General features: G+C 45.9%; 1 protein-coding gene and 1 long non-coding RNA gene across 6 annotated transcripts in view; one reads left to right on the top strand and one right to left on the bottom strand.

Moving 5' to 3' along the window:
* Positions 1-25,361, top strand: part of LOC122462221 — a 38,512-nt gene extending 13,151 nt beyond the window's left edge. The window contains exons 2-3 of the long non-coding RNA XR_006284645.1: positions 12,461-12,578; positions 20,320-25,361. This is a non-coding gene — a long non-coding RNA (uncharacterized LOC122462221). The remainder of the gene's footprint in view (positions 1-12,460; positions 12,579-20,319) is intronic.
* NTRK3 (neurotrophic receptor tyrosine kinase 3) overlaps positions 1-26,464 on the bottom strand; it is a 325,185-nt gene that overhangs the window by 154,513 nt on the left and 144,208 nt on the right. The gene's annotated exons all lie outside the window — the stretch shown is intronic.

The raw sequence follows: 26,464 nt of genomic DNA, 5'->3' as shown, positions 1-26,464 counted from the left end.
GGCCTTCTACCAGTAAGGGGAACAATTAGTGCCAACTGCAGTGATGGTATTCTTGTTGCATGGGCACCTGTCCACTGGAAGCGATGGAAATCACCAGGCTCATGTCACAGAACCCAAACAGCTAGCAAGTTTGTGGTCACGACTGACCTGGACTGGATTCGAATAGGCCACTTACCTATATCCCGATGTCAAACCCCTGAGCTGTTCAGCCTTTCCCCTTATTTCCAGTTGTGAAGCGGGCACCTCTCTGCTATATTGTGACCTCCGGCTCATTTCAGAGGGAGGAGCACCAAATAGTCATAAGCTAGTAACAGCTTTCAGCTACCACCAACATAAGATGCAACCAGATGTCTAGGCCAGAAGTGAAATGCACTGTATTAGTGGTGCCATCAAACAGCCAGTTTCCCCATGGCTTGTTTTTATTTATTTTTTTTTCAAAAAGTATCACCCTCATTTTCCTCCTTTTCTCTAGTCTTTGGTCTCAAGAGCCAACAGCTCGAAACAGGCAGAGAAGTTTGACAGCTGGAATTTTCGTTTAGAGAGAATAAATTATTTGGATTGCTGCAAAACTCTGCACTGTGTACATGCACACAGCTGTATTTTTTGTGTTTGTTTTTAATTCAGAGCGAGGGAACATCTATTCTCCCTAAGTCACTGTGGCTCATCCTCTCCCCTGTCTTCAGGGAGAATTTTTGGACCACGCAGCAGGAAAAATAAATAAATAAAAGCTATTATGAAATAAGTAAAATGACGGCAGCTTTGGATTGGAAGTTATTTCCCCTCCTTGCTGCAGTAATGATCTGATTAGGGTTCAATCCTACCGCATCCTTCATGCTCTAAGTCATCTTTACAGAGTTAAGCTGCCTGAGGGAGATGGATGGAGGGAGTGTGCGTGTGAGATTCTGATACAATACAGTATTGAAGGGATATTGTGCTCACCCTCTGGCCACCTCATAAAAATGAGAAATTTCTTTGGGCTCTGAGGGGTTTTTTCCAGGGCATTTGCAGAGATGTGTTTTTGAAAAACTATCATTTCAGCCACAAATAATTTATGTGCATTTTTGGATCTGCTACATCAGCTGGAAATCTACCCACCCCTGTGAATCCATTGCTTTTCCAGACATTACCATCATTCCCCCCATGCTAATCTGTCTTGCATCCCTCACTTTGACTTGCCAGCTTCCAAACTGTGCAGGAAGTCAGAAGGGTGTTCTGGTTCCACACCACCTAACCATGAGGTGGCTGGTTGTAGCCCAGCTCCTTAGGGCCAAGAATCAGACCACTGGCTTTCTCCATGCTTCCTTTTCACATGCTGGTTGCACGTTTGTGGAGAACATAGCAGAGCACAGACACAGCCCAAAAGGTTCAGTCGGAGTCCTGGGATATGCTGTCTGGCTTTATATGGCAAGGACAGTCAGAGACAGGAGCAGGGCATTCAGAGAGAGGGTGAAGGGGAAAGTGACAGATTGTTTCTTTTATTAAACTACATTTTATGCTGGTGAAAGATGCCAGAATGACAGTCTTGGTCAGGGATATCCTCTGATCCACAGACCAGACATAGCCCAGGTAACTGCAGGGCAGCTTTCCCCTTCTGCGCCTCAGCCATGCCTTGCAGAGACCCTGAGGAGCTAGAGGGGAATGCAGGCCCCATGGCCCATTCAGTTCTTGGCTCCTCTGCGGAGATGACACTTACCAAGCATGACCATCAGCATGTGATTTATGCCTGGGATGTGGGAACCTGTCCACTAGAAATCGGATTGAGACCCAACAAATCCTCTCACTGAACCACTGTCAGATGGATCTTAGCAAGCTATCGCCCTGCAGCAGCGAGCTCTATAGGTTAATTATATGTTATTTTTAAAAGGTGTTTTGTGGATTTGTTTGAAATGCCAGGTGCCCTCTACTTCCTGCATGATGAGATTGGCTAAATAAGAGTCGTTGACTGGCCATCTCTGGCTCTGCCATTATTTTATGACTGCTGTTATTTTTGCTCTTTCTCTTCTTCTTTACAAATTGAACAGACCCATGGCAACAAAAGTAAATGTGAAAGTGATACAAACCACAGGAACCTGTGTGCAAGCAGTTGGCATATGAGCAGCAGTTACTGTATTACCCCTGGGGTTACTGAATATGCTGAAGCAAAGGGAAATATGCTTCTTATGTAGCAAAAAGAGGGGACATGGGGTCACTCTGATTGCATAACAGGACATACAGGAGACTACAGTCTTCCCTCCCCACCCCAACCTAAGCTGGGTGCAGGAATGAAAGCGTATGTGTGGTGGGAGGGGGAGCCACCAGATACTACAGTCAGCAGACCATGTAAGCACCCAGAGAGAAACAAAGACAGAGTATGCTCTCAGGGTGCAACTGCCATCCAAGTATGGGACTGCTCCACGGCTAGTGCACTGCCATTCTGACTGCATCAGTGATGGGGCCAAATCCAGAGCAGCTACACAATGCATCTGCACCTACATCAGTGCCACCAGGCATGCAACGCTATCTATAGCAGAGTGACATTGTTTTCTGTGCACAGAACTGGAGCCACCTTAAACACCCGCTGTTGATTCCAAGAGGGTATGTGGAGAGCTCTGGGGACCGGGAATGAAATACATGCTTTTAGACACTGGGTCGTGGGGTAGCCCAGCACGTCTGAGAAATAACAATTTGTGCTTTTCCAGCACCTCCTGTTCAAGGAGATCTAAGTGCTTTGCAAGGTGGGTAGATAGAGTTCTGCAGATGTGGAACGTGAGGCACAGAGGGATTAAGTGACTTGTCCAAGGTCAGTTGCTGAGCTGTGAAGAGAACCCTGGACTCCCAACTCCCAAGCACCTGCTCTAATAACTACAAACTACTACGTCTCTGGCTAGCAACTGCATTTACACTTGCCAGGATAAAATTATACAGTCTACCAGTCCTCACACTTGATGACTTAAACTGATCACCAGTTGGAGTCAGGAAGAACCCTGCCCCACCCACTACAAGGAACATCATTGCTCAATTAGGTGCATAGACTAAATGGACTATTAATGTGATCCAGTGAGGCAGGAGCCAGGATACTGAACTAAAGAGAACATTGGTCTGTTCTGGTAAACCAATTCCTAGCTGCCTGAAATTAGGTAGGCCTCTTTAAGCTGGCAGAGTGCAGTTACAATTTGTCATACACCAGCTAGAATAAAGTTGGCACAAACAAAAATTATTTGTCAAGGGTGGCGGCGCCAGTGAAAAACAGAAGCTTCTGCCTGAGTGCTTTGCAGCCAGAGCTCCCTGGCTGCAGTATTTGCACTGTACCTTCGGTAATCTTTCAGTGTTGTGTCTAATGCCATGTATATGAGCACAGCATATTCTCTGCATATGGTTCAATCTCCTTTATCAGCCAGAGTAATTTGTTTCCAGCAGGGACAAAGCAAAGCAGCAGATCTAAAGACCGATTTAAATATCATAATCAGAGCAGCTAGACAAGGAGAGTGCAGTGGTACTCAGGGCTGGGCTGAACAAGGCTGCCGCGGCAAAGCCTGGAATCCAAAAACAGTGTCTGCTCCAAAAGCCTCCAATAGTGGTTTTCGCCGTCAAAGAGCAATCTTTTTTTTTTTACTTTTTTCTCGATCCACACGTCCTCTTTCTTATTTTTTTCCACTTGGCAGCTCAAACTCAGCCGAGATTAATTAGTCTAGGCGACATTTAAGTACTGCACACAGCACACAAACGAAGAAAAAGGAATGGCTCCCTCCAAGTGCCACTGCACTAGCCTTTCACGAGCTGAGGTCACAAGTGAAAGGAGTTGGCTAGGTCTAGCCGGATTCTTAGCAGAACCTTGTTGTTATCCACAAAGCATTGGTCAAAGCGCTGCACCAGAATTTGTTGTTTCTCTTTGAATGTTATGTTTCCAGGGGGTGTCGTGTCCATTTATTGCATGTTAGGAGGGTGGGATGCTGGAGGAAGATGGGGAAAGTTTTGTTCCCGCTCTGGGATTGATTTGGGCAGGTTTCCTTTTTCAGTGTAAGTTATGTTTTTACTTATATTTCATTAAAGCATCCAGAGACTCTGGGAATGTATGCCCAGGAATAAAAACATAGTGCTCTTAGTGGAACAAGCAGTCATCTGTTCTGCAGAGACTATCTCCCGGAATAGCAGGAGGTGCCAAAGGTCAGGATGGCGGTGCACTGACAGAACTGTTTGGGAGAGCCCAGGGTTGGAATAGCAGAAGGTGCTCTACAAAAAAGGAGGAGGGTGCATTAGTAGGGCTGTTGAGTGGTCAGAACTGGGACAGGGCGAGGACTTCCAGGGCAGATTACAAGTATCACGGCACCTTCCTCTGGAGAGTACTAGACTTGTGTATTGGGGATGCTGTAGATCAGGTCCATAGCATATGCGAGTCCTCAGATTTTCATAGCATATCCATTTTACTTGGACCTGCTCTGTAGCAGGCCCCATTATTGCCCATCACTTTGGCCATGTCACCTTTATCCTGGATCTCATCTCACTATATCAAATTCAGACTTCTTGCCCTCACCTTATTGGCGCTTCACAATTCTACCCACCCCTATTTGTCCACTCTGTTCTCTCACTGTACCACCCCTACCACCATGATCGCCACCTTCTCCTATCTACCAACAACCATTACCCAACCTCATTACCCTGTTTGTGAGCTTCTCAAATACATATCTCCAGGCCTTCTTCCCTCCTGCCCCTTACATATGGAACATCTTCCCTGAACTGATCAGTAGGGCCACTACGCCCTGCTCCTTCAAAACTCTTCTCTGGCTGATTTCTTATGACATCCCAGCAATCAGTGATGGACACATGGGGTGTTTTAGGCATTTGCACCTACACGGATGCAACATAGACTAATCCCATTTGACCATCAATTATATATTTGATTATATACCTCTCCCCCAAATTTCATGGGTCACATTGTAAATTGTAAACTCTTCCAGGGATCATCCAGGTCTTCATATGTGTTTCTACAAAGCCTAATACGAGGGCGCCCCAAATCTGGCTGCAACAGTAATAAACAAATAAATTAATTAATTATAATCAGGAGTATGGTGACCAGATAGCAAGTGTGAAAAACTGGGACACTTTTTTGGGGTGGAGGAAAAAGAGGGGGTATACTTGCGTTTATAAGACAAAACGGTCCCAATAATATTGTCTCACCCGAATCAGGACTGAGATACAGTGACATGGCTGTGGAGGAGAGTCCCAGGAGTGGAATAACTGTGTGGGTGCAGATGAGGATTGAAGTGTATTTAAAAGCTGTGGGAGGTGGGCAGGACTGGAATAATGTGGCAGAGGTGTGAAGGAGGACTGCAGATCGGGACTGAGATGCATTCAAAAGCTGGAGGAGGCAGGGCTGGAATAACTGGAGGGACTGCAGATTACGACTGGGGTGCCTTTGCAGAGGTGTGTGGAGATGTTTGTGAGATACCTATGCCTGGCAAAGCCCAGGAGCACTGTCAGTCTCTTGCACTCAAAAGCTGTTTGACAAGTATGGACGTTCTCTTTAATGAAGCTGTGAGAAAAGATTCCTCTAATGTTTTTGAGCAGAGCTTCCACGAGTCTCCCTCCTCCTGCCCCTTTGCAAATTACTGGGATATTGTCACTAATTATCAGGCTCAACAAGTGAAATTATGCAATTTGTTACAGACACACTAGAGAAACAACACACAAAGCAGGTTTAGACATGAGGAAAAGAGGCGAGTTCTGAAGAACCCTTGAGAGAGTCTGCCTCACACAGCCCCCACGGTGAAGCAAAGGGAAAGTGGTGCTGCGGGGGTGGGACGGGAGGGGGGTGTCCTAACGGGGGAGCGGGAGCATTGTTGTGTTTCATAATGTCTTCCTTTTTTGCTAATGTTTACTTCAAGCATTTCACTCTGAGGTCTTACAAAGAGGATTAAGTAGTGAGGAGGTCTCACCGAGTTAGGAGGAATTAGTCAAGCGGTAATCAGAAAGGAAATTAATCTGAAGAGTTAATTAATCAGCCAAGGCTGAGAGACTTCAGCCAGTCCTCCCTCACACACCTTCCACTTAGCAATTTCACCCATGAGCACAAAATATGGCAGTCACAGGGATAGAAGGAGACATTTGAGTGGGGGAAACAAAGTCAGTATCTTGTTCTTCCTCCCACTGCTTTCCAGTGGTAAAGGACAGTGACTACACATGCTGGGGTTACAGTTCCACCTTCCCCACTATGATTTGGGGGTGAATTTGATGCTTCTGCATGTGAGCATCTTATAGCTCTGGTTAGAGCTAGGCACAGGTCAGGAAGGGGCTGCACAAACTTCCCAAGCACAACCCTGCAGTGCTAATGCACCACAATCTAGTCCTGCAATCCACTGATTACTAATCTCTGCTCATGCAGCTCATCCCTGATTTCTACCCCTCCTGCTGTCCCACTCTGCCACCTTCATACAGTGCTGCCAGTGCTCCTCAGCCATGACCTTCCAGCTAACGAGCATAACTAGCTCAGACGAGCTTTAAATTACTCAAGTAATAAGGCATTCACCTTGGAAACTATACCACTCTCTCATACAGCTCACCTGCAGCAAGGGAAATTGGGGTTAGATATTAGGGCAAGCTTTGTAAATATAAGGATAGTTAAACATGGGATAGGTTGTGGAGTCCCCATCACTGGGGGTATTTAAGAACAGGTCGGACAAATGCCTGTCAGGGATGATCTAGGTATACTCGGTCCTGCCTCGGTGCAGCGGGCTGGGCGAGATGACCTCTCAAGGTCCCTTCCAGCCCTACATTTCTATGATTAGGAAAAGTTTCGGGATATTGAAGCTACATATTCTTGTGCTTAATTTTATCTTGCAATTTCCAGTTCTAGCCCCTTACCCTAAGAAATCCCTCTCCTTCCTTACTGTTTACATCTTTTAAATATGCACTGCTGGTTATCACATCCGCTTAGCCGTTGTCTAGCCAAGGTATACATACTTAGCTTTTTTGTACAATTTAATCCCTGCAGAACCTTAATTATTTTTGTTGCTCTTCTCTGAATTCCTTCCAAGAGGGAATCAAGTGAACTGTTTTGCAAAATTGCTCTCGTTCCTTCCATGCTATGTTTTGCCTAAAGTATATTTCCCTTGGGATGGGATACACACCACCCACAGTGGTGGTAGTGGGATAGTGAAGCTTCAGTTAAAGCCCACGGCATTTAGGAAACATCTCTGCAATTCACAGCAGCAGCAACTTTATTCAGATAATGCATCTCCAAACTTGCTAGACCTAGGCCAGTTTGCTAAAACATCTGAAGTCTCATTAACGGTACCATTATTATTAGACTGTGTTTATTCACTCAGTGGACATTTTAATTGCTCTCATGTCTAGGAGAGGCTTCTATTGTGTGTTTTATAGACCAAAATTAAAGATTCATTCCCCAAAGCTGCCTACAAGCCTCTCTGAGGAGATGCTGCGAATTCAATGTCTAGTTAAAACCGTGAGGGGTTATTCAACTATGTGAAAGAAGTTCATGCATGAAAGCTCTTTCTGCATAGGACACCAGAAGCCCTCTCCCCAAATAACCTCCCCTAGAATAATTTCTAAAGATGTTCATTGGCTCTTATGTCTTTTAGCAGACGACCGCCCAAAATGGAGTTGACTTGATTCACAGAATGGTAGCTGCAGTAACCAAAGTATCCTACCCTGGTATCAGAAAGTGCAAACAGCCACCATGGTTGATTGCTGAAAAAAACCCAAACCAACAGAAGACATACTAAGCCCTGGTCTATACTACAAACTAATGGTGATGCAGCTATACCAACCAAACTCCCAGTGTAGACAGTGCTATGTTGACAGGAGGGCTTCTCCTGACAACATTGCTGCCACTTCTAGGGAAGGTGGAATAACTATGCCGGTGGGAGAAGCTCTCCCGTTGGCATAGGCAGCATCTTCACTAAGCACTAGAGCGGTGCTGCTGCAAGCCCTCGGCCTCCTCACAGACATCAAAGAGGACATTTTCGTAGAGGTTTTAGCTATGTAAGTACCACCCAGTGCTCAGGAGAGCCCCCAAAAGCTTGAGCCTACGTTAGGGTGACCATACGTCCCACTTTGGCTGGGACAGTCCCTTTTTTGAGCCCTGTCCTGGCCATCCCAACTTTTTTGGTAAATCTGGGCATTTGTCCCATTTGCTCTTGCCATCCTGATCATCAGTTGGCAAGAGTAAACTGGACAAATGCCCAGTATTGCCAAAAAGTGGGGTGTGAATCCTTGCGGGGAACAGAGGAACATGTGAGGAGGAGGTGAGCGGCAATGCCAGCCCTGCGCAGGAGGGAGGCTTGGGGAGAGCAGCTCGGGCCAGCAGGGGGGCTTGGGTCAGTTCTGCACACAGGAGGGAGAGAGGAACTTTGGACTGGCCCCGCCTGGGTGGGAGGCAAGAAGGGCTCGGCCCCGCCCCACGAACGAAGCAGAGGGTGGGGGACCTCCTTGGGCCAGCCCTGCATGCAATGGGTGGCCGGGGGGCCTTGAGCCAGCCCCGTTCACGGGGAGGGGAGGAGAAGGAGGGGGAGGGGGAGGCCTCGGGCAAGTGACCGGAGGGGGGGCCAGCCCTGCATGCAGGGGTAGGGAGAGGGACCTGGGGCCGGCCCTGTGCACTGTCCCATTCTCCCTTTCGGAAAATATGGGCCCCCTTGCCTATATAGAGACTGAGCTACCTTTGACACCGTGCCCCCCCGCACCCCCCCAAGTGGGCGGTGCCACCAGCTCAGGACTGAAGTCATTGGCAGGTGATAGTGTATGAGAGAAGCTTGTACTGCAATGATTTGTTGGCATGGGAATGTGGAGGAAGCGCTGCCAGGATGCTCCTTCATTAACCACCACGGATGGACACATTCCCTCAACCCCTTTACAAAATCAAGAAGAAAAGACCCATGTTTCAGGAGAAAGACAGAACACTGGATGCTCTGGCAGAGGCTGAGAGCACACAGGCTGTTCTGAAGGTCAAAGGGGAGCTCTGAGGGAGTCAAAAGGGAGAGTATGTTCAAGTCTGGCCAGAGTTCATTATCAAAGGAAGGATGTTATGGAAAGAAATAGCTGGACACGCGCAGGCCAAAACATAACAAGGTTGAACTCCGAGGAGACAGAGCAGCCTCAAGGGAAACAGATTCACTTCACAACAACCCACTCTGCTTCCCGACGGTCTGCTCAGTCATGGAATGAATGGGCTTGCTCTGAAATCATCTTTCCTGGGTTTCTCTTCTCGCATTATTTCAAAGTGAGGCTGAATTAACAAGGGAAGGGATACAAGAGCAGAACGTGCACAGCTCCCTTATATCACATGCTGGCAAAGGCAGGCTGCTTTGGTTGGAAGAAAAAAACTATTTTTGAAAGTGAGTGAGTTCTACCTCCTGCAGGACTTTGGCTGACTATGCTGCTAATCAGCTCCCCTCAGACCAACACTGCAGATTGTGCAGGAGGCCCTGAGAGCCAGATGCCATGGTCAGTGGGAAAGAGAGATTCCTGAGCAAGATAAGCGGGAAAGGCCCCCACAGCCCTGTTTCTTCCATGCTGATACCTGCACATGAGAAAGCATTAGATCAGTGAAAAGAAAAGGAGTACTTGTGGCACCTTAGAGACTAACCAATTTATTTGAGCATGAGCTTTCGTGAGCTACAGCTCACTTCATCGGATGCATACTGTGGGATGAAGTGAGCTGTAGCTCACGAAAGCTCATGCTCAAATAAATTGGTTAGTCTCTAAGGTGCCACAAGTACTCCTTTTCTTTTTGCGAATACAGACTAACACGGCTGTTACTCTGAAACCTGTCATTAGATCAGTGGACTCAGTGGAGTGGTCCAACCAGCTGTTAGCACAGGGGTGGGCAAACTTTTTGGCCCGAGGGCCACATCTGGGTGGGGAAATTGCTTGCAGGGCCAGGGCAGGGGGTTGGGGTGCGGGAGGTGGTGCAGTGTGCAGGAAGGGGCTCAGGGCAAGGGGTTGGAGCAAAGGGGTGTATGAGGGGCTCACGGAAGGGGGTTAGGGTGCAGGAGGGGTGTGGAGTGCAGGAGGGGGCTCAGGTCAGGGGGTTGAGGTGCAAGAGGAATGCGGGGTATATGAGGGGGTTCGGGCAGTGAGTTGGGGTGCAGGAGGGGTGCGGGGTGTGGCAGGGGGCTCAGATCAGGGGGTTGGGGTGCAGGAGGGGTGCAGGATGCGGCAGGGCAGGGAGCTGGAGTGCAGGAGGGGTGCGGGGTGCAGGAGGGGTATCAGGGCAGGGGGTTGGGGTGCAGGAGGGATGCGGGATGCAGCAGGGGGCTCAGGGCAGGGAGTTGGGGTGCGGGGTGCAGGAGAGGTTCAAGCTCCGGCCCAGCACCGCTTACCCAGAGCGGCTCTGGGGTGGCAGTGGCGCGCACCGGGGCCAGGGCAGCCTCCCGGCCTGCCTGCCTTGGCCCCACGCCGCGCCACTCCGGGAAGCGGCCGGCACCACGTCCCTGCGCGGCCCCTGGGGGTGGGAGTAGGGGTGAAGAGGGCTCCGCGTGTTTCCCTCGCCTGTGGGTACCTCCCCCAAAGCTCCCATTGGCCACAGTAACCCGTTCCTGGCCAATGGGAGCTTTGGGGGAGGTTCCCACAGGCAAGAGCAGCGTGCGGAGCTCTCTGCCGCCCTGCCCCCACCCCCACCTCCAGGGGCTGCAGGGATATGTACACATTCCCATCCTGATATAGGGTACTGGAAGGTGGCCCTTTAAGAAAAACTAATGCTGCGGCACAGGGCCCTGAGGGAGCTACCAACTCCCATCTGGCTTTCTGGGTTGCTTTTGTATTGGACACACTATTTGCCCCAGAGAACATCCTCTGAGTGCCCTGTAAACAGACTTCTGCTAGGCCCATGCTCATTCTAAGTGGGTTCCATGGTATATATGTGTTTATTATATAAAATTCAATAATTTATAGTCCGCCCCTCACCGCAGCATCTTCAGTACAGCTAAATATTCAGAAGGCTAGTTCTCATCTATGAAGCTCTCTCTCCATAGTCAGAGGCCTGGGTAGTGCAGTGATAGATGCTCTCTCTATGTGGTACCCTGACAGCTGAGATCAAAACAGGCACTGCTGCTTATACCCTCTTGATTAATGCCTCAGAGAGCAGGGCGCTGTCAGTGCGGGGTCTCCAGTCTGAAGTTTGATTCCCTCCTTGCTCCAGGAGAGCGTGAGAACGAAATCCTAGTTCCACTGAGATCAACAGCAAAACTTCCATTGACTTCACTGGGGCCAGGATTTCACTCTGAGCGTGTTGACATTTTGGGCACGTTTGTTTTCTCAGCAGTTTTCAAAGCGGAGGTTGAACAGAGTTGGTATGTTATGCTGGCAGAGGGTGTGAGCTGGGGCAGGAAGACCTTTCAGTGCCGTTTGACAGGCTATAACTGATTATTGGGTTCAACGTGATTATAAATGTATCGACATGCACGCCAGATAACTTGCAAGAAGGAATGCATATACGCACACACATGCGAACATGGGTATACATATGTACAGAGGAACTCACACCCTCTCATGTACTGCTATCACTGGGGTGGGCAAACTTTTTGGCCCAAGGGCCACATCTGGGTGAGGAAATTGCTTGCAGGGCCGGGGCAGGGGGTTGGGGTGCGGGGGTAGGGTGCGGGGTGTGGGAGGGGGTGCGGTGTGCAGGAAGGGGCTCAGGGCAAGGGGTTGGGGCAGAGGAGGGATGCGGGGTGTATGGGGGGGTTAAGGAAGGGGTTAGGGTGCAGGAGGGGTGTGGAGTGCAGGAGGGTGCTCAGGTCAGGGGGCTGAGGTGCAGGAGGGGTGTGAGGTGTGGCAGGGGGCTCAGGGCAGGAGGTTGGGGTGCAGGAGGGGTGCGGGGTGCAGGAGGCGGCTAAGGGCAGGGAGTTGGGGTGCAGGAGGGGTGCAGGATGCGGCAGGGGGCTCAGGGCAGGGAGTTGGGGTGCGGGGTGCAGGAGGGGCTCAGGCTCTGGCCCGGCACCGCTTACCTAGAGCGGCTCCGGGGCCAGGACAGCGTGTTTCCCTTGCCTGTGGGTACCTCCCACGAAGCTCCCATTGGACGCAGTAACCTGTTCCTCGCCAATGGGAGCTTTGGGGGAGGTACCTACAGGCAAGAGCAGCGTGCGGAGCTCTCTACCACCCCATCCCCAGGGGCTGCAGAGATGTGGTGTGGCCGCTTCCCGTAGCGGTGCGGTGCCACAGGGATGACAATCCCGCAGGCCGGATCCAAAGCCCTGAGGGGCCGGATCCGGCCCGCAGGCCGTCGTTTGCCCACCCCTGTGCTATCAGATGTATTTGTTCCAAAATCGCCACAGAGCAACAGACAGCCTCAAAGGTTGTCTTAGCTCAGAAGTAACAGAATGCAGTTCCCCGGTCTCCATTCCCCTTCCATTTCCGTATTCATGTTTGTTCTCTTAATTTGAACGCAACCCATGCATCTTGTTGCCCGGCCTGGGACTGCTTTTCTCAAGTGGCAATAACCGTTCTTCTTAATTCATTCCTTCTCCAGGAAAAGAGTTTTTCCTGCATGAAATACTCACATCCGCCAACACGATGATCGACGCAGGGTGCAGTGAAAGCTGCCAGAACTAACACACGCTCTGGAACCAACCAGACCACGCAGAGAGGTAAGTGGAAAATCTTTACATACTCCACTTGTCAAGGCTAAAATATATACATACCCGCAGCTCCAACAGCCGACATGCTGGGAACAATATATCCAGGCAGGCTTCCCAGGCACTGGGGATGCAGTTCAATGTTTATGCTAAAGAGTATTAACTAATTCTCAAGGCAAGCAACAAGGTTATTAAAGGGAAAGCCTGGCTGACTGCATAATGCAAATGGGAGGTGAAACAGGGGACATCAGCAGAGCGGCTGGACACTGCTAGAGCAGAAGTAAAAGGGGCTGTAAGTACTGCATACTTTACAAAGGTCTGGGTAGTGCCATGATCAAGTTGAGAGTGATGGAGTGAATCTAGTGTCATCCATTCAAGAGGACAATGCCCCTCGGAATACAAGAGCTGTAACACGAAGAATTTCACTAAAATGTTCATTCCGCCCAAATAGTTTTCATAAAGCCAGACAAACAAGCTGGAAAATATCCCCTGGGTCACCCTGACAAGTTTCCATTACATCCTGCAGGGCTTCTCTTCACAAAGGGCCCATTATCAGCCAGATTTTCAAAAAGCATGTTGGAGGTACCTCGGGTGCTGTGCTCTTGTGAAAATCTGGCCACCAGTGTCACGGTGTGAGAGGCTGGGTGCTGAGCACTGGTCTTCTCGAAACAGTGCCTCCATCAGCATAGGGATGGTGTCTCCATCAACCACTTGGGAAGCCTACTCCATTGCCCAACTGCACCTAGCCTTCAGAACCTTCTCTTCATGACCTTCAGAATCCTTCCTTCACTGGACGTCACGCCACCGCATAGTCCAACTGCCTTCTGAAACTTTGCCAACCACCGACCTTCCATCCTTCCTTCCTATTGTTGCCTGGAAGGTAGTTATAGGCTGTGATCCCATATCCTGCTTGGTGACTCCCATCTGTAGGTGTCTTGATAATAATAATACCTCTCAGATTCTGTTTTTCATCCACAGATCTCTACGTACTTCAGAATGGTCAGTATCATCCCCATTTTACAGATGGGGGAAACTGCAGCACAGGGAGGAGAAGTGATTTGCCTACGGTCTAGTGGCTGAGACTGGAACCCAGATCTCCTGAGTCCCAGTCCAGTGCTCTAGTCACTAGGTAATACTGCCTCCCCTAAAACACAGGGAATCATCATGATTACTGTTCGGCTAGACTACTTCAGCATTTTCTCCAATGGAGAGTACGGCGAGGGAGCACACAAAATGCCTCTCATCACAGCCCTGGGGCCAGTCACCACCACCAAAAATCTTCAGAAAGATCCTCAGGATACTCAGAAGTTAACAAATATCCTCCATGAGTTTTATGACAGTATGATGGCTAGAACGATCAAAGACAGCTGCACATTTCCAGCAGTACAGTGGGGTGAGCAAAGATGCCTTCTCAGACCACAGACATTCTATGCATTCTCCAGTGCTGCAAAAAAGGGAACAAACCTCCAGAACAGAACACATGGAGAACACAAATCTTCACCTTCTAGCAGCCAGTACACACCAGGAACATTTTCTTGTGTCTGTGACTAGAGACTATGCCCTAACATACTTGATGAGGTTGGTTTTTTTTTTCTTTCTTTCCGGTAACGTATTTGATTACTTGACTGGTTTGCACTATCAGATCCACTGTGTCTGTGACCTCCAGGCTCAGTTATTGCAGTTGCGCTATATCGGGACATAACAATGCTAGACCTGAAGAGACTCATCTGATTCAAAATATAGCAGCTCGCCTGCTATCCAACAGAGAGCGATATGACCATATAACTTTCATACTCCAGACATTTGGGTTCCTCTTGAACAACAAGTCAAAAGTCAAGGTTCTGGTCCTGCTCTCCAAGCAATGAGCAATGCAATAAACCCAGAGTGCCTTAGGGACCAGGACCTCCCATGACAGCTGGGCTCCTCAGGCACTAGCTACTACAAGGATGAAACCTGTGGGAGCCTGAGCTTTGGGACTTTCTTACACAAAGGTTAACATGGCATTGCTTTTAGGACTAAATACAAGACTCACCTTTCTCACTAGAACAACAACAGATAGTGGTAATACAACATTTAAATTTTTACCCATTTACCCTCACATGCAAGGGAAGAGGAAAGAGCCAAAAACAGACCTACAACACTGATTAAACTACTGCCGATGCTGGTATTTCTGTAAGGTGCTCAGATAATATCCTGCTGAACAGGGAATAAATGCCTAAACAGATCAGTGAGAGTTCCTTTAGGAAGGTTAGCAACTGGAGATTGCCATCTGGTTCCATCTGGAGATGGAAATATACTTTGCTGGCAACTGCATCCCATTGATACATGCACAGGACAATCGTCAGACCCTGGCTAGATGGCTTTGTGCATCTGCTTTGGCTTCGCTGCCTGCCTGAGCAAAATAGTTGTATGTGCAGCCATATACTTCCCCAATAATGCAAATGGGAAACCTTCTGTTGGACCCCATTCCAAACTCCTCCGAGTAAGCAGCATCCATCCCAGCAACGTGCCCACTTCCACCAACCTGGACAACGGAAACAGGAAAGCCAGCAGAGGCAGCCCCCAGAGGGTTTGAGAGAACCTTCCCCAGCTGACTGAAGGAACAGCCTTCATCACACTTTAGCAGGACCATGTCCAGTGGTCACACTCCTTGCTGGAAGGAAGGTAATCTTGGGAGGGGTTTGAAAAAAAACAAAAAGAAATAAAACACAAGGATCTTTTGCCAGCTCCCAATGAGAACAAGATGGGAAACGAACCTTTCTCCCGCCTCCTACCCATCCCCATTTATACCCTTGAAAAACAAAGAAACATTTTTTGTCTGGAAACTCCAGCAGCACCACGCTTAGGAAATCATTAGTGCAAATTCCAGCCAAGATTATTTATCCTTAAAGAACCAATACGACAGCAAATCTCACTCCAGCCGCTCCCAGGCTCTGCAGCTCGATGCAGATAAATAGGCACTTACCACCAGCTGCTAATAACTTCATAAAACATCTTTCTGCTTTTATTCCCCTGGGATGCCCCCCCTCGACCCACACACACTATTCAGACATGTAGATTGGAACTAATTCTTCATAGCCGTCCCCCTTCCCTAGGGGCATCGTTAAGGGGCAGCATGCAGCCTCAAGATGCCTCTCAAGCAACTTCACTACTATACTGCCTCTGCCTTTTTAATAGATTCCAAGGCCAGAAGGGACTATTGTGATCATCTAGTCTGTCCTCCTGTATAGCACAGGTCAGAGAACTTCCCCAAAATAATTCCTAGAGCAGATTTTTTAGAGAAACATCCAATCTTGATTCAGAAAGTGTCAGCAATGGAGAATCCAACACGATTCTCAGTAAACTGAGAATCCTCAGTAAACTGCTCCAGTGGTAATTACTTTGGCCATTAAAAATTTGCACCTTATTTCCAGTCTTAGCTTCAACTTCCAGCCACTGGATCATGTTATATTTCTCTGCTAGACTGAAGAGCCCATTGTTATTTGTTCCCTATGTAGGTACCTATACACTGCAATCAGGTCCCCCCTTAACCTTCTCTTTGTTACACTAAATAGACTGAGCTCCTTGAGTCTATCACTGTAAGGCATGTAATCTAATCCTTTAATTACTCTCAGAGCTCTTCTCTGAAACCTCCCCAAAATATCAACATCTTTCTTGAATTGTGGACACCAGAACTGGACACAGTATTTCAGCAGGTTTCAGAGTAACAGTCGTGTTAGTCTGTATTGGCAAAAAGAAAAGGAGTACTTGTGGCACCTTAGAGACTAACCAATTAATTTGAGCATGAGCTTTCGTGAGCTACAGTCACACCCGTGCCAAATACAAAGATAAAATAACCTCTCTACTTCTGCTCAAGATTCTCCTGTTTATGCATCCAAGGATCACATTAGCCTGTTTGGCCACAGCATCACACTTTTAGCTCATGTTCAGCTGATTATCCACCATGACCCCCAAATCTTTTTCCAGGTCACTGGCTCCCCACAGTAGAGTCCCCCATCATGTAATTATAGCTTGCATTCTTTGTTCCTAGATGCATACACTTACATTTAACCATATTAAAACACATAGTTTACTTGCACCCACTTTACCAAGCAACCCAAATCACTCTGCATCAGGGTCCTGTCCTCCATATTGTTTAACACTCGCCCAATTTTTGGGTCATCTGAAAACTTTATCAATGACAATTTTACGTTTTTTTTTTCAGGTACTTAATAAAGAAGTTAAATAATGTAGGGCCAAGAACCAACTCCTGCAGGACTCCACTAGAAATCCACCCATTCAATGACGATTCTCTGTTTACAATTACTCTTTGAGATCTATCAGTTAGCCAGCTATTAATTCATTTAATGTGTGCCATGTTAATTTTATATCATTCTAGTTTTTAAATCAAAATATCATAAGGTACCCAGTCAAACGCCTTACAGAAGTCTAGGTATATTACATCAACACTATTATCTTTATCAACCAAATTTATAATCTCATCAAAAAAGATATCAAGTTAGTTTGACAGAATGTATTTTCCATAAACCCATGTTAATTGGCATTAATAATATTGCCCTCTTTATTCTTTATTAATCAAGTCCTGTATCACCCACTTCATTATCTTGCCTATTATCAGGATTGATGACTGACAGGCCTATAATTACATAGATGATCCTGTTTACCCTTTTTAAATGTTGGCATGTCATTAGCCTTCTTCCAGTGTTCTGGAACTTCCCCAGTGTTCCAAAATTTATTGAATATCAACATTTATGGTCCAGCGAGCTCCGGAGCTAGCTCTTTTAAAACTTTTGGGTTCAAGTTATCTAGACCTGTTGATTTCAAAATGTCTAACTTCAGTAGCTGCTGTTTAACATCCTCCGAAGATATTAGAGCAATGGAAGAATGTTATCATATGATATGATTATGTCATCTATTTTCCCCTCCAAATACATAACAGAAATATTAATTGAACACCTTTGCCTTTTCTGCATTATCATTGATAAATCTACCATTTTCATCTAGTAATGGACCAGTACCATTGTTAGGATTCTTTTTGTTCCTATTATAATTTTAAAAATCCTCCTTATTGTCCTTTACTCTGCTTGCCATAGATATTCCCTTGTGTTCCTTTCCTTTCCTTATCAATTTTCTACAATTCCTAGTTTCTGATTTATATTCATTAATATCAACTTTTCCTTTCTTCCATTTGCTATATTATTTTCCCCACCCCTTGTTTTAAAAAATATATAGCTTCCCCTCTAAACCAGGTCAGTTTTTAACTGATACAGCCTTCTTCCTCAATTGTAGGACTGTGGCTTTTTGGGGTCTACTAAAGTATTCTTAAACAATTCCTAGTTATCATTCACATATTTTCTGATTAAATTCTTCCTCCCAGATGATTTAGCTGATAATTGTTTTCCTCTTTATGAAGTTGGCCCTTATAAAGCACCAAGTATATGTGTGTGTGTATAGTCTGGACTTTATTCTGATTGCACATTAAAAATGTGATCAAGTCATAATCGCTTGTACCTAAATTACCATTACTTTTCAGTTCTGTTATCAGTTCCTCTTTATCTGACAAGATGAGGTCTAATATAGAATTCCCCCGTGTTGGATGTGACACTTTTTGAGTTAGAAATGTGTCATTTACAATATTTAGAAATTCCAAGGATGTTCTAGTAGCAGCAGCATGAGACCTCCTGCATGTGTGTCTTAAATCTTACCCCTCCCATATCTGTCCTCAGAGCCATCCAGCCTTTTGTCTGAATTCATAAAACCTTACGCACAGATCCATCATCATCATCCACTCTTGCCAGAAAATCCTAGAATCTTGAACTCAAGATTCAGAAGCATTAAGTGGAGGAGAAGCCAATTCCAATTGTTTTGTTCTAAAGTTTAGATGGATTGGTCAGTGGGTTTACAATGTCTGACTGATTTGCGATCCTGAATTGCTTCCAGTGCATGTGTGTGTTGGGGAGAGAGGGGGGTTCTGAAATCTTTATTGTTCCCTGGAGGGTTTGGAAAATCTTTTAAGGATAAACTCCTTGTCCCATGGAAGCCAACGGGAGTTTTGCTGTTGACTTTAATGGGACCAAAATCTATCCCTAGGGCGCTAATTTCAGACCACGTTTTTGAAAATCCAGGTGAGTTTGGCTTTAGGGATCAGGTAATCATTTTCTTACATGGATCCAAATTGACTTCCAATGGCTGATTTCAGTGGGTGCTGATATGTTTAGCTTGCACACAGATCAGCTGAACAGTCAAGGTTGAGTTTTGAACTAAATATCTGATGAGGAAAGAATGTCACCCCTTTTGAGGGCCACTCTGTAGCAGGTAACAAATATTATAGTTTTTGGCCTTTCCAATTATTTTTATTATTATTCAGAAATGTATAGGTCCCAAAGTGTCTTCCTTCAACAAAAAAACCAGTCTACAAGGCTTACCAAAACCTGCTGTTTAACAACAAAAAGCCCAAACCCCATTCCTGATTAGGAAGATTCATGAAAAGCCTTGCTACACAAATTGTACTGGAATGGCATCCTGCAGCTCTCCAAACTAAGGCTCTGTCAGAGCCCTGTAGGAACTATGTTCAAGACGGGAGAGTCTCAACTGAGAGTGCCTTCTGCTGAGCTTAAGAAGTGCAGGCCCTGAGTCAACTGTGATAAGAACCCAGCAGATCCTAACTTCTGTACTGTGACATAAGTCAGTGGGACGTAGAGGATGTAAAGCTCTGTAGAGCGTAATCAATGCCTCTAGCCACATATATATAAAGAGAAGTGCCTAAATTATCCTTTCAAATTCTGCACCTGGTACTCCAGCACAGAACACATCCACCTTGCTACCAAGCTCAGTAAAACTTATTAGTAGGTTCAGAAGGATTAGATTTTTATCAGTAAATGTCAATAAACATCGATTTCACCATACACATACAAACAGAGAAAAAAATTTCCATTGATAAAAATCAAAATGTACAGTTAAGCAAAGTAAGGAACTTGCTGCTTGAAAACTTAGAGTTTATTTTAATGCTATTTATGTTGTATATTTAGATATATGATGTTGACAATTTGTGTTTTAATAGTTATAAAGATTTAACTTTTTGAATCTCAACGTCCATTGTCATCAGGCATTATCTGGAAACCACCATCCATGATTTTGTGCAACTGTCAAACCTTTAAAATGGATAAAAATCAGGGGGGAAATTTAAAAATAAAAATCAATATTATTCATCAGAATTATAACAAAAAATAAAAATTGTATTCTGCCAAGCCTACTTATTAGGCATGCCCTGATGTTCCATTAACTCCAATATATTATTAGATAATAGAGCACAGCCCCAGGAAGCATTATCCCAACTCTCCAAGTGGGGAAATACTCCTTTATCAGAAATCACATTACTGAATATGTCAGTAGCATAGAAAATGTTGGTAGAAAAGAACATGATAAGTAAGGACCATGTGTTTTGTTATTAAGAGCTAAATGACATTGTAATAAAGGGATGGAAATCTAAAATCCAGCTATATAACAGCAGTGGAGTGGAAGAGAATTTCCTTGATGTTTCAGAAATGAAGTCAGAGTGAACAGGGAGATACTATTTTTATGTTTGTATCTCTCTATATAGGCTATTTGAGTGCCACTTTTAATGAAGGAGGAGTTTAGACTGAACAAGAGAGAAAAGAATTCACATTCCCAAAACCCCATAAGAAATAATGGTCAAAGCAGATGAGAAGTTCTTCTAGGAAATTCATTCATGTTTTCTCTGTTGGTTCTCCAGATCAACTGGACATAAATGGAGCAGCCAGCAGGTATATGCTACCTAGATATATCAGATGCATTTCCTGCCTTCCATGCTGTTGAGTGTACTTCCAGGCCATGGACTAATATATATATATTTCTGTCCAGAATCATATCAGTAAGACAAATACTATAATTCTTCACAGACATTTATATACATCTCATATATATTTATATATATCCTTATATATATTGTTAACTGTTGCATGTTCATATTTGATGAATAAAATAAATTAATACATTTTACTTCAGTCACTAGCAAAACAATTAAATAAATGTTAAGAGACAAAATTCTTTAAGTGCCTACAGGATAATGGAACTAAGAGCAAATAAGCTGGGGATGTATAAATCACAAATCATGCCAGACTAATCTGATCACCTCTTTTTTGTTGTTGATTGAATTACAAAAGAGCAGATGAAGGGAATGCAGTAGCTGCAATATATCTGGACTTAGTAAAGCATTTGATATGGTGCTTCACAAAATCTTACTTGAAAAATTATTTCAAATTGGCTTGGCTATGAGCACTGGCATAAAGCAGCATAAATAATAATAATACATTTTATTTATATAGCTCTTATCTGCCAGTGCTCTTCTAGGTAGTCCACAAAAACACACCACTCGCATTAAAAAAACCGAAGTATGCATATGAATTCAAAACAAGGTAATGGAGTGTAAACAAAGGGCAATAAAATAGCGAAGTTTAGAGTTGGGGGAAGCTGTCTGCAGCAGGATTGGTGTTAAGTCTGGTTTTATTTAACATCATTAGTAATTATTTGGAAATTATTAATTATTAGACACCACATTAACTATAAAGCTGATACTTGTATGTTTAGGGGAACCATTACCTTTCTCTGAAGCATCTGATACTGGCCACTAACCGGAGAAGGATACTGGACTATTTCAGATCCAGTCTGTTCATTTTTATGCTCCAACGATAATAAAATCAGGAGGTCACTGAGGATCGGGAAGTCATACAAAAAGCACCTAGACGGCTTAGAAAACACGGAAGGAAACAAAACAAGGCCCAAACCTAGAAAAAATGCAAGCCAATACATTTTGGAGAAAATCACATCAAACAATTTAGTGGAAGGCAGAAACCTGGAAAGTAGTTAATGCCAAAAAAGGCTTGCGGTGACGATGGCCATTAAAAGGCTTATCAGACTATAATGCAATATGACGGGGGGGGAGGGGAGGACCTCACCAGAAATTCCGGCCTACATATGCAGCAACACTGCAACACAGAGCAGAGTTAGTCCATCTCCCTAGAGCTCGGATGAGACCACACCTGGAATACTGCAAACAGTCCTGGGCAAAAAGCCAGGAAAGCGTCAACACATTTGAGGAAATTCAGAGAAGAGCAACAAAAATGATGAAGAGGCTGGAGGGACTGACTTACGAGGGGAGTTAAAAAACCAAATATGGATTGCTCCCCCTTAATGATGATTAAGGGAGAGAGAAAGAATCATCTACAAGGATGAAGAGGAGAGAGGAATTGTTGAGGATGGCTCAAAGGGGTGTAACTGGGAGTGATGGAATGATGCCGAACAAAGTTAAATGTAGGCTCTCCTTCTAACAATGAGTGCCATTAGACTGTGGAATAGTCTCCCCTGGGAAGAGATGGGATCTCCACTGCTGACGAGACAAGGCAGTAAAGATCATCCAATCAGAAAGAGTCCTGCACTGACAGGGGAAGAGACCAGATGAACAAATAGGTCTCCCCCAAGTCTAGTTTCCGGTGTACTACTAGAGAGGATTTTCCTCAGTGTGGGAGTGATTTTAAGGGTAGAGGTTCTGCATACAACTACACAATTTGCATGAACAGAGTCTTTGCCCGAGCAAATTAAGTGTACAATTGCCCACTTTTCTCTTTTTTGAAAATCTGGCCCTAATGCAATTTTGGAGGGGCACCAGGTACAGCACCAGAATGAGAACAGGCACACTTCATGTCACACACCCTCCCTCTAACATCCATTATTACACTTTAAAATGACCAGTCTAGTGAGCTGCCAATATAATATACCCCTTCTGCATCCTTGCCACGCTGGGGCTATGCCCTTACCAGCTGCTCAGACTTGTTGCACCATCATTCTGCCATTCCAACAGGCATGTGAATTCTCTCTCTTTACAAAGTGCAATAAATAACAAGGAGAGAGATTAATTAAGGAGACCATAAATTGTTCCCAGGGCTTTGCTGCCTTAAGTTATGTTTTCTCTCTATTTTTAATTTCTTTTCTCCTTGATTAAAAAACATAGCTTAATAAACAATTCCACACTTGCTATTATACCCAAATTCATTATATATTTTAAAAAGAAATCAATGTATATGTTACTGGAGCACCTGTGAGGGCAACAGAAATCCTTGAGTTAATTGTATAGAAAACACTCTAGCATAAGTACCTCCTCATGGGAAATTCATCTTTTGGTCCCAAAGCACATTCCAGATGGTATTCATACAGCTATCACTTTGCTCAGCATTGAAATGTACCCACTTCTAGGACAGCGCACAACAGCCATTTAACAGTGCCCCCAAAACACTGCACATCCATTTAAGGCAGGGAGCGAAGAATAGCTCATCTAAGTGACAGTGCAGGTGGACTTTGCAGAGGTAGACTATAGAATATAATCACCCACTTGAAATTAGGCAAAGACACTAGCAGCCCAATATCAAAGAGTGGGTTCCATTTCCAGCACCACGTCCCCACCAGCTTAAGACAAACCTGAGCTGAAGGCAGCTGTTTGGGCTCAGGGACTGACGCACCATGTCACTGTGGTAGCTCAAGAGAACTTATGCAAGCTCCTTTCTTATCCTGCATCTTCCGATTATTGCACTAAGATAGCCTGATGAGAGGCTGGGACCCAAAAGGGAAGCCTGATTTTCCTCAGCCCAGGCATGCTGGCACAAGGCAGGGCTCTTTGATAGAAGCGAAGGAGAACACCTGGGGAAATTAAACAGGAGGAGACTGCTCCCAGGAAACCTTCCTCCCTCTTAGAAAAAAAACAGTGTCATAGAACTGAGCACCACGGTCAGTGCGTCCTCACTCCTGCTTCTCCCTAGACTTCATAGGTCAAAAGGTCCTTCCCTCCCTCCCGCAGCCACACCCAGACCGGCTTCTCTTCATGCCACGTGGGCAAGAAAGGGTTAACTGTCACCACCATTTCCAAAAAACAGCTCACAAGTCCTTGATGACAATTAACAAATAAATAAATAAAAAGATTCCAATTTATAGATGGCAACAGTTTCCCTGGCTCCTCCGCTGGGAGTCATCATGTCATGCTTAATCTCTCTGTTAAATAAACAGTGCTATACCGCGAGACAGACCAGGTGGCAGAGAGCTGACAAGAGGGCCCCCTAACGAGAGGCGCGCAGGCCTGATCGTTAAATACCACAGGTGTCCCAGCAGCCGTGTCGCTACAGCGTGTTCAGATGTACAACACGGCATGGGCACGGGCCAAAGGCAGGAGATTAATACTACTGGGGTGGGGGAGGGAAGAAGTGAAAGGAAAGGATGAGGGACAGTGGAGGAAACCAGAGGAGAGAGAGAAAAAAAGAGAGACCACTGCTGTGGCAATGGTGAGGGAGGAGTTTCTCCCCGTCCCTCCCACCGTCCCTTCTGTCTCCATGGCTTTGAGTTGCCCCCTCAAACAGTATAGTAGACGGACTGTATGCTGGGGGCTTTACCCCCTCTGGGGCAGACTCCAGCTCCAGCCACTGTCAGAGGGGCTGCCATTGCCATCTGCTGTGGGCAAGAGGCAGCCTAGAGGAGTAGGACAGGTGGCTGATATGATCTGGTAGGTCAGGAGATAATACAAGGGACAGATGCAGCAACGGGACTGACCTGACACAGCTGGAGACAGGACATGAGACGAAATGAACCATTGGTCTGATCTGGTATAGATTAAAATAAGATATTGGACAAGAGGGGCTATTGGTCTGGCAGGGCTGGAGACAGGACTAGATGGGCTACTGGTCTGCTCTAGAAGGCCAAGTCTTACATGGCCATTTAGGACACAAAACCCCAACATCTCCCTGACTCCATTATTCAAAAGTCAAGCGGCTGCTGGGCCATGCTGGGGCTTGCTGATGAAGTCCAAGCACGTTGTGTGGCAAGGGCGGCGGGAGAGGGAGGCTGTTTTAAAGAGAGAGAATGCAGAATGACAGAAGGTGCTCTGCCTCATCCCCACCACACTGCATGGCCCCTCCTAGCAACATAACAGAACGAGACAGATCTCCTCTGTGACGTTGCACTCTATATGATTTTATGAAAATATGCTAATGAGTGTGAATATAATGTAACTGGAATATGCTTCATGCAAAAGGTCTCTTGTAAGGTATCATTACAAAGCTTATAATCTACTGAGTGCGGTCATCCTATTTGTATAAATATATCAGTCTTGTTTCTGAAACTAGAAATATGAAATATAACTCTGAGGTCCTATTGTAGTTATGCAAAGCGTGGGCCATTAATGGTCGTTTGGAATCTTGATGGCGCCCATCAACCAGGACAATTGACTCTGGATGGCTCTGTTTGCTTGCAAGCCTTCCTGTGAGTCAGGCTGGGAGGAATGAGGGCTTGGGGTCTTACAGTGCCATGTGATCATGTCACCTGAACTGGAATCCATCTTTAACCTGGTGCTTTTCCATTTAGAAGGAGGGGTGGGAACCCAGAGAGGGACAAAGGATTCCCGCCTTGTGCAAAAGCTATATAAGGGAGTGGAACAGAACAAAGGGGGCTGCAATCATGAGAAATCCCCTAGCTACAAGCTGAGCTGGAACAAGGGCTGTGCCAGGGGAAAAGATTGTGTCCAGACTGGGAAGGCATCCAGTCTGTGATAGAAGCTTATTGAAACATCTCTGAGGGTGAGATTTTAATCTATATTCAGTTTTCTTACTGTATTAGGCTTAGACCTGCGTGTTTTATTTTATTTCACTTGGTAATTCACTTTGTTCTCTCTGTTATTACTTGGAACCACTTAAATCCTACTTTTTGTATTTAATAAAATCACTTTTTACTTATTAATTAACCCAGAGTATGTATTAATACCGGGGGGGGGGGGGGGTAAACAGCTGTGCATATCTTTCTATCAGTGTTATAGAGGGTGAACAATGTATGAGTTTATCCTGTATAAGCTTGAAACAGGGTAAAACGGATTTATTTTGGGTTTGGACCCCAGTGGGAGTTGGGTACCTGAGTGTTGGAGACAGGAACGCTTCTTAATCTGTTTTCAGTTAAGCCTGCAGTTTGGGGGGATGTTGTTCAGACCTGGGTCTGGGTTTCTAGCAGGCTCAAACCAGGCAGGGCACTGAAGTCCCAAGCTGCCAGGGAAAGCGGGCTCAGAGGTAGTCCCGGCACCTCAAGTGGCAGTCCCAAAGGGGTTCACTGTGATCCAACCCATCACATCCTCCCGCTGCTGAGAGCGCAGGCCCAAGTTCCCGAGGGCTTCCTGAGCAAGTGTGCTGTTGTGCCTTTACCATGAGCCACTCTGCCGGTATGCGGGCTAACGTCACAAAGTCAACATGGAATATAAGTCATATGCGTGGGATATAGCATATGATGGCTATATCCGCAGGAGGTAGCAAGCCTCCTGTGGAGCAACCCTGCAAGTACAGGGAGAGGGGACCAGGAAGTCCTAGTGGGTCTTTCTCACTGGCTTCTCTGATACTGTGAGTGATAAGGGGAAGGTGAGCAGCTCTTATTTCTCATGCACTCACTGATGTGTGTGAGGAATACAAGAGGATCTCTCAGGAGACAATAAGTAAGGCCTTACCAAATTCATGGCCATGGAAAATGCGTCACAGACTGTGAAATCTGGTCTCCCCCATGAAATCTGGTTTCCTGTGTACTTTTACCCTATGCTATACAGATTTCATGGGCAGGCCAGCGTTTCTCAAACTGGGGGTTCTGATTGAAAAGGGGATTGCAGGGAGGGGTTGCAAGGTTATTGTAGGGGGGGTTACAGTATTGCCACCCTTACTTCTGCGCTGCCTTCAGAGCTGGGCGGTCAAAGAGTGGCGGCTGCTGGCTGAGGGCCCAGCTCTGAAGGCAGCAGTGCAGAAGTAAGGGTGGCAATACCACACCAGGCCATCCCTACTTCTGTGCTGCGGCCAGCGGCGGTGCTGCCTTCA

Source organism: Chelonia mydas, chromosome 10 (genome assembly GCF_015237465.2).
Source record: "Chelonia mydas isolate rCheMyd1 chromosome 10, rCheMyd1.pri.v2, whole genome shotgun sequence".
NCBI lineage: Eukaryota > Metazoa > Chordata > Testudines > Cheloniidae > Chelonia > Chelonia mydas.
Note: the sequence above shows the minus strand (reverse complement) of the source record. Positions and strands in the feature narration are given on the sequence as shown.